This window comes from Pleurodeles waltl, chromosome 11 (genome assembly GCF_031143425.1).
Source record: "Pleurodeles waltl isolate 20211129_DDA chromosome 11, aPleWal1.hap1.20221129, whole genome shotgun sequence".
NCBI lineage: Eukaryota > Metazoa > Chordata > Amphibia > Caudata > Salamandridae > Pleurodeles > Pleurodeles waltl.
In genome coordinates, this window is record NC_090450.1 from 719,563,890 (window position 1) to 719,577,470 (window position 13,581).

The 13,581-nt window shown below is 46.6% G+C and overlaps 1 protein-coding gene across 1 annotated transcript in view; it reads left to right on the forward strand.

The window, feature by feature from the left end:
• The first annotated feature begins 9,462 nt into the window (after positions 1-9,462).
• SEMA4C (semaphorin 4C) overlaps positions 9,463-13,581 on the forward strand; it is a 60,576-nt gene continuing 56,457 nt past the window's right edge. The window contains exon 1 of the mRNA XM_069214396.1: positions 9,463-10,058. The gene's annotated coding sequence lies outside the window, so the exon portion shown is untranslated. The remainder of the gene's footprint in view (positions 10,059-13,581) is intronic.

The window sequence follows — 13,581 nt, forward strand, 5'->3', positions numbered from 1 at the left end:
CCCCTTCTCTGGAGTTACCTTATCTTTCATAATGGTAATATGAGGGAACAGAGTTGCCATGCCTCACAACTGGGACCTTGTAATGAGGCCTATAGAGTTCTGACAATGCAGAACAGGTTGTGTGATCTTTATGAAGTCTACTCTTTTCAGCCATCCAGGGATTCACTGTGTTCTGCATAATCTAGTCACAGAGCTCTCTTCGCTTCTTAAGGAATCTCCCCTAGCAGAAGAGTTCTTCAAAAGACCATAGACTTGGGCTGGTTCCCCTGTCTTTTTTCCAGATAAGACATTGTGGATAAGTCGTATGGCACAATATCGATGCCTGAAATATTTACCTACCCTTACATAGTAACCATAATTTTTGATACACCTGATAGAGACATCTAGCTGTGGATTCCTTAGCTTTGAATTTCCCAGGCTTCAGCCTGCATCCAGAAGATTTTTGCTTGAGCAATACCCTTGCGCACCGTCGGGTGGCTTTGTTCAGTTCCGCATGGCGGCATCAGCGACAGTGGTGCCGGAAGTGACGCTGCGGTCATCTATATATAGGTGCCACCCAGGCGCACAGATGTCAGTTCTTTTGCTTTCTGCACCAGTTAGCGCTAATCCAGAGAAGAGATACCCCTTTGTTACTTTTTGACAGATTTTTCCATGTTTTTTTGAGTATTTTTTGCGTGTCGATGTATGTCTTAGAGGAAGGCAGGTTTGAAGCTGCATGGTGCCTGTCATCATGCCATGTCGGTCACAGACCCCCATTTGGTCTGTTTGTGGTGCCTCAAGTGTGACCATGACTCTAAGTTGTGCTCGGACTGCCGGGCCATGGTGCTGAAGGCTTTGAGGGAGCTGTCCCTGAAGCATTTTTGATACAATACTTCTAACCGGAGATTCTTCACCTTAGATAAAGCCTAGGCCCAAGACTGGATCTGGAAAATTTCTCAACACTGCTTCTGCGTGACACTAGGTGGTGCAATGCGACTCCGCTCTGGTTCTGTACCACTCTGGATGTGACAGAGTGAAGCTGCACCTAAGCTTCACTCCTGTGCACTGACTATATTTCCTTTCTTTTCGTGCCATCTGACACAGATCAGTAGCTCTGCTACCACATATTTTGACCTACAACAAATTCTCAAATTTGTAAAACTAGTTTTCTGGGCAACAATTTCACTTTCTAAAACAACAGGCTTGAAGCCATGCAGTGATTGCAGAAAACAGATGTTGGCCAGAGACTCAAACAAGTTTTGTCTCTTGTGTCTAGCTCTGGGGCACGACTTGAAGTTGTGCACCAAGTACCCACTCATGTACCTGAAGGTGATCTGGGACAGCGAGGCAAAGATGTATGTCACTGAACATAAGAAGAAGCCAGGGCCCATGTCCATATCCAGTTCCTGCTCCAGAGTGCGGTCTTGGGCTCACTTCCGGGGTTGTTCTTGCCATAGGTCTCCCTCATTGTTAAAATGACCCAGCAAGTCCTAACTGACATCTAAACATCAACATAAAAAACACAAAGAGTGATTCAGCCTCACACCACTCCATTTCCAAGGAGAAGGTGCAAAGGCATCATTATGGTAGTCTTTCTCCCCTGGGGTCCCTGAGCGTGGAACCAATTTCCCAACTAATCCCAGTGTGCCTGGGTTTCCTAAGCCATCTGCAACACTGCACCATATCAAAGCTTTCAAAGAGGCCATGCTACAGATTGTTGGTGCTTTTGCAGCTTCCTCTGGAGAGATCAAATCTGACAGATGGGTCATACAGATCACTCAGCATGGTTATGCCCTACCCCTTCTGTTTACTGTGCAACACCTTCCACTTGATTTTCTTTCAGATCAACACCTCTTAGTTCTGCTGTGGGCGGTGCATGCAAGTGTTGATCTCTAAAGAGAGCTTTCCAGACTTGGAAAGTGGAGAACATTGTTGCTATTGCCATTTCCTTTTGCCAAAAAAGGAGGGAGGCCTCCGGTATATTTCTAACCTTCAACCTCTGAATGCCTTCCTGAAGAAGGATGCATTCAAAATGCTCATATCTGAGTCCAGATCTTGGTCACTCTGGACCTAGGATCTGTATGTTGTCTTTGGACCTGCAAGATGCATATTTTCATAAACTGTCCTGCAGTGCCAAGAGTATTATCTGCAGATTAAGCTTGGACTGGAGCATTTCCATTTCGCAGTGCTTCCTTTTGGCCTCACCAGTGTCTTTCAGGCCTTCACAAAAGTGATGGGGGTGGTAGCTGCACACTTTTGGAGATTGGGGACATCAGTCTTCCTCTACATTGACTGCTGACTGTTGAAGATGGGTTCACTACAGTAAGTCATAGACCACCTCCAAATGACAACAAACATTTTGACATTTTTGGGGTTCATGGCCCAGTAATTGAAGTTGCATCTTACCCTTCACATAGGTTTCCATCCATTGGAGATATCTGAGACAGAGTGCAATTCAAGGACTTCCCTCCACTACAGCGAGCCTGTGACTTTCAAGCTAGGATCCTAATGTTTCAGCCTCAGTCCAGGATCTTGGTGAGAGCAGCTCAGAGGCTTCTTGGTCTCTTATCCCCCGGCACCCACCTAGTTGATTATGCCAGGTGACAAATGCAGACTCTGAAATGGAATTGGAAGATCCACTGGGCCCAGCACTAAGGAATAATGACAAATGCCATGTCGATTTCAGATGGGATGGCTTCGGAACTGCAGTGGTGGCTGCTCAAACGCAATTATTCCAGCAGCAGTCTCTCTCCCTTCCGCATCCAGAGCTGACAGTCCTAATGGACACATCACTACTGGGGTGGGAAGGTGGAGATCAGAGGACTCTGATCCCTGGCGGAAGCCTGATTCCATGTCAGTCTGTTGGATCTGTGGGCTGTTTGGCATTGGAGGCCTTCCATGACCTTCCTGCTGTCCATCAAGGAGAGGATGCTCCAGGTTCTCCCGGACACCACCACATCCATGTGGTATTGCAACAAGCAAGAGAGAGTGGGGTCTTGCGTTCTGTACCAGGGCCTCTGCACCTCTGGAGTTGGTTGTAGCATCAGAGCATTTCCCTCACTGTGAATCCCCTGGTGGAGTCCTTGTATGCCATAGTGGATGTCCTCGGTCAGCGGCATCTGGCAGATCATTAATAATATCTATATCCTGAGGTGTTGTGGTGCATCTGCCAGCAGTGGGGTGAACCCTGACTAGATCATTTCAACACCACCAAGAAATTTCAGTGTCAAAAATGTCAACGTTGGAGTTTGTGCAAAGATACTCACTAGGCGATGCAATCCAGATGGATTTGAGTACAGGCCTCTTGTATGTCTTCCTGCCCCTAGTTCTGAAGAAAATCAGGAACGGCCAGGCCCAAGTCATCCAAGTTGTTCCAGATTGGGCTAGGAGAGGGTGATACCTGAAATTTCTGCTAATAAGAATCTGCCCACTGATCTGGCTACCACTTCAGGAGGATCTTATGCCACAGCAGCAGGGCAGGGTCCTTAACCTAAACCTGCACAATCTACACCTCCATGTGTAGAAATTGTGTGGGGCCAGTTATCTTCATTTGATCTGCCACCCAAAGTAATGGATATCATCCTTGCCATCATGGGCACTTTATGACCATGCTGAGACAATTTGTGGCCTGGTGTGGAGTGCAATAGACAGACCATTTACAAGCTAATCCGTTGGATGTTCTATTGTTTGTTTTGCTTTTATCCCATCAAGGCCTTTCAGGGGGCACTATTTTGGTTATTTACTGGCTCTTTCTGACCGTCCTTACTTAAATCACCTATTGTAATGCAGTTTATTAAAGGTTTGACACACATTTTCCCTCCCAAACTATTTGGGATGCTGCAGTAGGACCTTAACTTGGTCTTGATGTTACTCATGTAAACAAACGCCCTTTGAGCTGATGCACAGCTGCTCACTGTATCTTCTGACTTTAAAGACTGTCTTCCTCATTATTATTACTTAAGCTTGTTTTGTCAGTGAACTTCAGACATAATTGGTGCAACTCCCTATACTACTTTTTTCCCAACAAACTGGTGCTGGAGACTTTGGCGGCCTTCTTGCATAAAGTTGTGACTCTCTTCCAGATTGAACAAACCTTCACGTCTCCAGCAATCTTTGCCCCTTCTCACCCCTTGAAAGAGGAGAAGGGGCTTCATCGGCTGGACCCTAAAAGGACCTTGTAATTTTGCATTGATCGTACCAAGGACCACATGGTGAACGATCAACTCTTTCTGGGATTGTCTGAGGTGATAAAGGGAGTGCAGTGCAGAAAAGGACTCTGTTGAGGTGGATAGCCCACTGCATTATGATCTCCTATGCATTGTCCAAGAAGCAGCCTCTAGAAAAAAAGAGAGCCCGCCCATTCCAACCGGGCCAAAAAGTGCCTGTTCTTGATACCTACTAGGCTGCAACATGGACGTTGGTGCACACATTCACAAACTGCTACCGCTCTGACAATCAGGTCTGATGGGAGAGACATCTCATCCAATCGGTCCTTTACAACATTTTAATTTGAGCCCACTCAATAGACCCCACCACTTTTGGGAGGTACTGCTTAAGTACCTATTCTCAGGTGAGGAATCTGCAGTTGGAAGTATCCCTCAGTAGAGCAAGTTACTTACCTTCATTAACACTTTTTCTGCTTGATACTCTTTTTAAATGCACATTTCTCACCACCTACCTGTTCTGTGAAGTGCCCTATTTCAAACATCTGAAAAAGTTCCAAGTTAGGAATTTGCACACTAGTGCCAACAACTGTTACACGCTGAAAGACTCAAGCAAGAATCTGATGTCAGCTCGGAGGCGTTGCACTTATATGCATCTCCACTCCGTCACTTCTATGGTGGTATGGAGCCAGAGTTGAGCCGCATTGTGCTACCTAATGGCATACAGAAGCACTGCTGAGAAATTTTCTGGATTTAGTGTGGCGCCTGGGGAGTATTCTAAGATGAGGAATCTGAAGTTAAATAGAGTATCCACCAGAAAGAGTATTACCTAAGGTAAACAACTTGTTAATCACCTCCAAATACATCTTTAGGATAACTGTAGATTATGTGCTACAACACTCTGTGCATAGCGTGCATGTGAGCCTGTTGCCTGTCTGAGTTGTATGGCATGTCCATGCAAAGGAAAATTCTGTGCACATGGTATGTTTGTGTGTGTTGTACACAAATATGGCCTATGCATGGATTGTATATGGGTCATGAGTGGCCTGTGGCATGGCAAGCCAAAGTGGTCAGTATTTTGGAGGTACAATATATTTGAGTAGCAGGGGAACAGAAAAGCAGTTCATCAGCAAAGGCAGTCGGATGAGCAAAGGCCCAAATACAGCAGAAAATGGTAACGTGGACTTTGTAGGAAGGCAACCCTTTGCAAGGGTGAAAAGTTAGGACTGCGGGGTAAAGAGATGGAGAAAATGCACAAAGGGAGGGTAGGAGCAGGCAGAGATGTTAAAGCAAATAATTGCGATCGGTAGCCCCAACCGAAAAACAGTTGAGGGATAACAGATGTGCTGCAGCAGAACGGATAGCATGGAGTGGATAAGATGCACCCCTTATTAGGCACTATCAAAATTTTTGGATGGAATGCTTGAAATTGCGTCAGCAATTGCTAATGAATGTGAGCTGCGTTCCATTCTATGTTTTAGCTTGTCTCTTCCATTACCACGTGCATAAGAAGCATGCCATCCTGATTACAATAGAAAGAGTCCTGGTGGAGATGGGAAATACAATGCTTTTCTAACCAAACGCTACACCAAGATGTAAAGTGAGACTTGTTTGAAAATGCACTTTGGTGTCTCATAATGGAATATGAAGCACTATATAAATGCAACAATACATTAAGCGTGCAGAACCATCCCATTGATGTTAGAGGGGCACGGTATGAAAGCCACAGCATCAATTACCACTCTGGTCAGTCAGTTGCTACAAACTTGGGAGCCATGTTGGTCAACTGGGTTAAGAACTGGCTGGGAGTGGGTGGCAGAAAGCAGGCAGAGGAGCCCATCCTGTGGAAAGGAGGATCTTAGGTACTGTAGGAAGCATGGATCGTTTCTTGTCCACAGCATCCATATGTGACAGGGCAGAGAACCCGGCAGGTATGTGGGGTGAGATTACTCAAACATTTGTTCTTGAGTTCATAGCCTAGAGATGGTTGAACAATGAGGTATGATTTGGAAAAACCAGAAAAACACCTTGCTTGCTTACGAACACCAAGAGATGAAGAAGCATTAGATGGTGGAAGGTGAAGAAGTAAAAGATCACCACACTGGGGAAGATCTATGAATTATTGTACTAGATGAATCTCAACAATATGAGAAGGAAATACGGAGAGCAAACGGAGTGTTGGGTGCAGAAGGCGAGGTGTAACCAGACACAGGAGTGTGAGTGTATTGCAACTGCATACATTACTGTTAAAGCCACACTTTGGTTATGGTTCCCATTCAGATAGTCACATCTAGGACAGTGGTATCCAGTTTACTGAACCACATTTGCATCATATGTGTCCAGTTCTAGGGAACATATCTGGATGATTAATGCCTAATTCTAGGGGACACATCTGGAGTAATGTGAGGTTCAAGGAGCTTAACTTCAAGACTTTTTCTCGGTTTGTGGACTATATATCGCACTCTGGGTTCTACTGTGAAGGCTACATCTGGAGTATTGTGTCCCGGTCTTGAGAGCACATCTGGGCTACTCTTTTTAGTCCTGGAGCCCACATCTAGAGCTTTGGTGCCTAGTTCTGTGGCCCACAACTAGCACAGTGGGCCTAAGCCAGGATCTCAGGGTACATGTTGGTAGAGACTCTGGGTTGCTAGGCTTTCAGTGAGTTTCCATACAGTGGAAGTTAAAAGCCTCTCTCTTCTTCTGGCCCTGGTTGACAGCTAACACATGTATAACTGAAACTGAAATGCTGGCGTGCTTGGGCTACTATCAATCACTTTTGCTGCTTTTGTGCAATTCTTTTCTATATTTTTTCACTCATATCCATCCTGCTGGTGCGCTAGACTATGTCGGTTTCCCCAGCCGGCCTAGGGTTAATCTCCACCACAGTTGTGAGGTACTGTAGTCATGCCTGCCTAAGCCAGAGCTGCACAAATACTAAAGACCAGCTGGAGATTACAAAATCACTGCACTCTCGGCGCCTCCGCGTCTTGCTGTAGAACGCTGAGCGGCTGAGGTCCTTCTAAAATGCATTTTTGGATGCGTTCATATGGGCCCTAAAATCTGAATTTCTGGTATAGTACCACAGAAGTGCGGATTAAATGTCGGTATACAAAAATACTGAGTCGTAAATGTAATTTAACTTAATAGAAAACCTTCACCCAATAGGGTATTTTAGTAAACGATATTTAGAATACAGTGTTTTTGTCAACGACTAACATAGAGGCGCCTTCTCCAGATACCTGTGTCTGATGAAGACAAGATATCGAACAGATGATCCCACGGAGTTGAAATGCCGGTCCCCTCGGGGCTGTAAAACCGCTGCTAGCAGTAGGTGTCCCTGGAAAGCCAAGGGCGTGGCAGAATAGAGACCCCCTAAAAGAGTGGGCTGTTCCCTTCCCATTGTCGCAATAGTGCAATGTTACCTGTGAGTTCTAACTCACCCTGCCTTGTGTGCAGGGCCTCTGAAGGGGAACATGCCGCCAGATTCTGCAAACCCATGGAAGTTCCCTGCGCCCTCTAGGCGGCACCTTGTGTCCAGCCCAGCGTTAAAGCGAACTTGTTACTCTAAGGGAGCAACATAAAGGTACACTCGCTCCAAAAGGTAGCAAGCAGTACTCTCTGGCGATTACCAAAAAGCAAGAAATGTGTACATGAAAACTTCCAGAACGTAATTTCAAATTATAATAGCAAACAAACTCAAGGCTTTCCGAATGGCTATTTCCGGGCGGACCCATGCCCACTTGACCGGTAGTATAGTGAGTACATTTAACACTACAAATACCAGAATGCTTTGGGAAGGAAAACTGTGCTAAATCCATTACAAGAAACGATATGCTGGGGAGCGAGCAATGAGATTGTGCAATAACGTGTACAATTGTATTTAGAGTGAAGTGTCTCGCTGTTTGAACAAAAATTCTGGCTGAATCTGGGGTAGAGGACGTGATATAGCGACCAAAGCTGCCCACTGTGGAACTGGAGAGCCAGCTTCGAGTGTCGTCGTCGGCTACACATACTTTGATCCTGGACAAGTTATGTAATCCTGCAGGTTCCAGTGCATACACAAATGAATGTACCTTGTGTTTGTAATTTGTGCTCGTGTAAAACGCTCCAATACCCATAGGTCGAGTTCGCGCTACATAAAAAAAAAACTGCAAAAAAAAACAACTGCCAAGACGTGTCTTGACTGGGTACTAACTTTCAAATCATAGAAATGCCTTAGGAGACTGAGTGACAATAGTGCGTAGGATAGTTTTTCTATAAACTCGGTCTTGCTATGTAGCGCCTGGATACTAAAGGGAACCCTTGTCTATGAGGTGTCGCAGAGCTTCAGCTGAAGATAATTCTCACAACTCTATCCTAGTGATAATGGGGAGCATGTTTGGCTTTGTTAAAACCATCAGCACAAAGCTTTATAATTGAGTTTTGTGCATTTCCGCTGTGAACCGATCTGCCGTTTTTGCCTGGTTATGTTGTTTATATATCAACGTGCAGGGAGTATTGCGTCTCCAGTCCCGTCGTTGATTTCTGACAACGGTGGCCCAGCACCCTGCAGTGTCTCTGTAATCGCACAGCCTGTGATTATATTAATTACGATTGCCAGTAGCGAGGTTCGTCGTTACAACGTTATAAACACACCTACACGTGATACGTTTTAAACGCTCCAGTCCTTTGTTTTTTGAGAAATGTGTGCAAACCAGGGGCCTCAGTTTTGGTGTGGCGGGTCAGCTGCCCTTCCGGAGCTTGTGGAAAGCTCCCGCAGGAAGGAGAGTGGGTGCGGCCCAGGAATACCATCCCACTATGTTTTCACACACATGCTAACGAAAACACCATCGAAGTGCGAGAGACAAAAGGATAAAAATATTAAAGATACGCGAGGCAGGCCCCTATGATAGGGCAAAGGTGGAGCCTGCGTATCACTGATTGGCTGGAAACGAACCTGTGGCTGACCTGGAGCCTTTACCAAATTGTGATGTTTGCGCATGTGTAAAGCACACTAATCCCGAGTACATTTATTGACATGAACTAGTCAGCGAGGGCGCCCATGGGTAAATGTGTGTGTTTATATGAGAAAGTGCGTATGTGTGCAAACATCTGAATTGACCAGTCATGTACGCGTGCACACTGTTGCCTGCGTTTGTGTGCGCCTGCCTGCATCCACAGAGCAATCACTGCTGCTGCTGCAAAGCTCATCTGCTCCACCAACTGGTAAATCCTATCCTCGCCCCCTCCTCTGCCTCCCACAGAACACGACTCTGCCCCCCTCCCTGACGTCAAAGGGGAGGGAAGACCACTTGAAAAGATTGAATGCACAAATCAGTGTGGTGTTGGGGAGGCAGCGAGCAAGGGGAGGGGTAGGGAAGAGGTAGGGAAGCCGGTGGGGGAGGTGCCGAGGAACCTTCAGATTTTGGTAGCTCAGCAGCGGGAGAGGTTCTGTGTGGACCGGGAGGAGCTCTGGCACTGGAGCTGTTTGAATGCAAGCTCCGCTCGTAGCTTCGTTATATTTTGGGAGCTTCTTGTCTGGAGGAATCTGAACTTTCATGCAGGGAGAGGTCGCTCTCTCTCTCTCTCTTGCACTGGCGAGGTGCCAGTCCATCCCCTCCCCCACAGGCAGGCAGCCAGGCCTGGAGCTGAACCCTCCCACTCTGGGAGCCCAGGGAGGAAGAGGAGGAGAGGAGAGCTGGGTTTATGCACTAGTTGTGCGAATAGAGAGGAGCTTCGCAGAGAGCAGCGCCCTGACGGGAGGAACACCGAGGTTCGGCGCCATCACCGCTGCTCGAGAGAAGGGAGCATCTCTCTGCTCGCGAAGTGTCAACGGGGTTCGCGAAGGAGCTCAACGCAGGAAGAGCACCGTCGAAGAGCACCCCACGCCATAGGGGCTCGGAGGCGCCCCAGACATACCCAGGACATCGCCAAAAGGTATGGTGGGACAAGGGGTGTGCAGTGGAAGGAGGAAGCATGTGAGGTGCGAAATGGGGATGGGGCGGAGGGGCGTCACGCCCTCTCTGCTGTATTTTGATTCGTTGTGTGTTATTCCATCCTTCTGCGTATCCATCCTTACGCTGACCAGCGACTGTACATAGTCTTACTTTATGAATTGTACTTTATGAATTGGTTAAACTGCGATGGAACAAAAGCAAAGCTGAAGAGACCAGGCCACGGTGTTGGCATACAGTGCCATTGGGGGGGGGGGGGGGGCGGATGTACATTGGTGGACTCTTGTGTGGACCATAGAACGTGAGTAGTTGGGTCTGCTGCAGATGAAGTTTGAGGTGCATTGGCAGAGGCGGCATGCCAGGTGGGATGCTGCAGGGCAGGAACTGGGAGCCTGGGGTCCCAGGTGTGACATACTAGGAGTGCTGCAGTTATGACCGATGTGCTTTGGCAGAGACTGTTGGGAGTCGTACTGTTGCAGGGGATACCTCAGGTGCGGGGGTGGGGAGCGACTAGTAAAGAAATGGCAGAGTTGTTGCATTGGTTAAGTTAAGTAGTGAAGTGTACCGAAATAGGTCAATACTGCAATTGGGGGGTTGAAGATCTGCAGGCCAGATCTGAGGTAGTAGCAGCGTTTTGGGAGCTGTAGGGACTCTGTGTATTTATACCAGTACCGCTGTAGCTGAAAGTTGTACAGTTTAGAGCTGTATGGGTTCACCTCACTCCTTACTTGCAAAGAGACTGCAAGTAATAATTGAAACTCATTGATAGAGTTGAGGGGATTTGAGTACTGCGATGGCAGACGCTACATTTCAGGATTGAGGCGCATTGACAGATCTACGTGTGGGTCCGGCCGCGAAACTGTAACAGCAGCGGGTTGTGAGCGGGACACAGATGAGGTACGTCTGCAGATGTATGTGTATATATCTCAAGCTTGGAGTGGCAGCACTTTCCATGCAGGACAGATCTGAGGTGAATGGTAGAGCTGTGGATTAATCGGCATTGGCAGCCCTGAATGTGTGACTGAGACCTCTGTCTCGCTGTTATCAGTAGTCTTGGCTATCGGTCCCTGCGGGTGGAGGAGTACATGGCTGGAAGCCCGAGTCCTGCATTGTTAGCAGATAGTGTTGGCTTGAGAGATTACTTCTGCTGTTTGTACAGACTGCTTGCTTTGGTCAGCCTGAGGGGCAGGGACGCAGATAGATAAACCAATCAAGCAACGCGAGAAGTGTGCACTGCTCAAGGGATGGGAGTGGGGGCTGAGCAAGTAGGTCTACGCTTGAAGTCTGGTGCACATGGGGTGAATCCCGTGGGTTATGCCTTGGGGTGCTAAGTTATTTGGGGGAGGGGGGTGGGTACGCTGGGTTGGCACTGATGTAGGTGTTTTGCATCACCTAGTCAGACCAACGGTAGCAGCCTTGGGTGCCATGAGTGGTTGGTATTGGAGGGGGGTGCTACTTCGTTGTGGAGTTGAGAACCATCATTGCTGGCCGTGCAGTGCTTTAATTGACTTAAGCCACTAGTAATATCCGTGGGCTGTATCCTTGGGTGTATTGTTTGCTCGCGGTGCCACTAAATTACCATTGTGGGGGTACCGTTGGGCCGTTACGTCTGAGTTACGTAAAGCTCGTGCTCTGGGCAGTGGTTCTTGCTCCTAGGGATCACAGACAGCTAAGCCAATCATGGGCTCTCGGGACTCGTGTGCTGCACGGGGGGAGGGGCGGTTTGATGCCAAGACGATAGGAGTGGCACCTGCGGCTGTTTCTCTATGCCTAATTTAGTCTGATTTGATACATTTTTTTTTTTTCTCTTCTGTGGTAATGGATACCATATCGCGCCGGAGGCCATACCGGTCTGCGCCACTCCTGGTTCTCCTGATGGGTAACATTTAGTAGACATTGACAGCCTAAACACGTACTATTCTTTCTTCCCTCTCAAAAACAAGCCTTGTGACTGTGTCTCTAACATAGGCTATGTTCATGCCCATGTTTTACTATTAAAATAATTATGTATTATCAATCTACCGTCACACAACAGGAGTGATGTTATGAACCTCTGATGCTATGTACAACACTTAAGTTAGGTCGACCAATACCTCTGAAAATGTAATAGCAGGAGATACGGTATCCGGCAAAATCAGGACATGCGCGAGTTAAATAGTTATAGAGACCCGGGGTCTAATGGTGACTTGCCACTAGATAAAATATAGCTTTTAGTGGTAAAATAAAATGCAGAACTCGTGCCTTTTCATAGGTTAAAAATTGGTTGAGGCTGCATTTCTTGTGTGTCTGTATCTTTGCCTTAACGTCCACCCCACCCCCCAGTTTCGTAAGGCCTGTGCATCTCACGTCATTGTATTGCATCTCTGTCCCAGCTGGCTAATATGGCTGAAGCATGTACTATGAAGCGTCTGTATTTCTAGTTAGTCAACCAAGCATCTGTCTTGGCGGACTGAAGATATATGTAGGTGCCTGTAGCTTCAGTCCTAATCTGTTTTTGTGCCTAGAACGGTACAGAATGGTTAGTTAATGGAGGGTAGGTTTTGTACTGCAACACATTTTTTGGCATTTTCAAAATACATCACATATGTATATCTGTATTGGAAGATAGCCACACTAGACAACGTCATTTGAATTTCTGGTTAAGTAGTGATGGCCCACTACTTTTCAGTACAATCTTTAGCTCTTCATCGTGGCGCTTTTCATTGTTGACACCCATCTGAGCTCGTTGGTTGTTGTTCCATCCATGAGACCTCATTAGAGCAGAGCTTGGGTTTCACAGCTTGACTTTGGGGGGGTGGAATTTCAGCTGCCATTGACTAAATTTAATCTTGTGTAGTCCAAGAAAACGACATCTATGGAGAAGATGGTAAAGTGTGTGGAGGCTGGATGCAGGTGTTGCTGGTAGGTGTCTTCTAAAACGGTTTGGAAAACCACAAGGCTCACCGTGAATTTGGCTCTGTCATCTGTAGAGTATTGATGCTGTTCTCTTTGAAAAGGCCTTTATGTGGCAGGCCTTATATATCTTAAGGGCAACTGAACACACTGACCATGACTAGTAGGTTTGAAATTCAGAGCAGTCATTCCTTCTTGTGCTGCCCAACCTTGATCACAACATTCTGGGTATTTCTTCAGCTTACCTCCTGTTTTGTCCCCTAGCAGTCAAGGAAAGTTCATAAAGAGAATCTCTTTTGTTACAAGATAATTATTACTGATACTGCTGCAGCATTAAACCACTGCAGTTTTACAATAATTGTAGTCCAGAGAGTTAAGTCACATATTGCAAAACCTGTCGGTCAGCTCTTGATATATTGTCTCCTTCAGTAACACCGACCACATGAAATAACGTTAGTTTTCTAGGCAGCGCCCCGGGATATTGAAATACTTTGATTTGAATTCACAAAGCCCGCACCATTGGTTACCATGTCTCATTCATTTGACATCCAACAGAGCCATCTTGATTATATTACATAATACTTTGAGAAATCTATTTGAAGTTCTACTTCTAA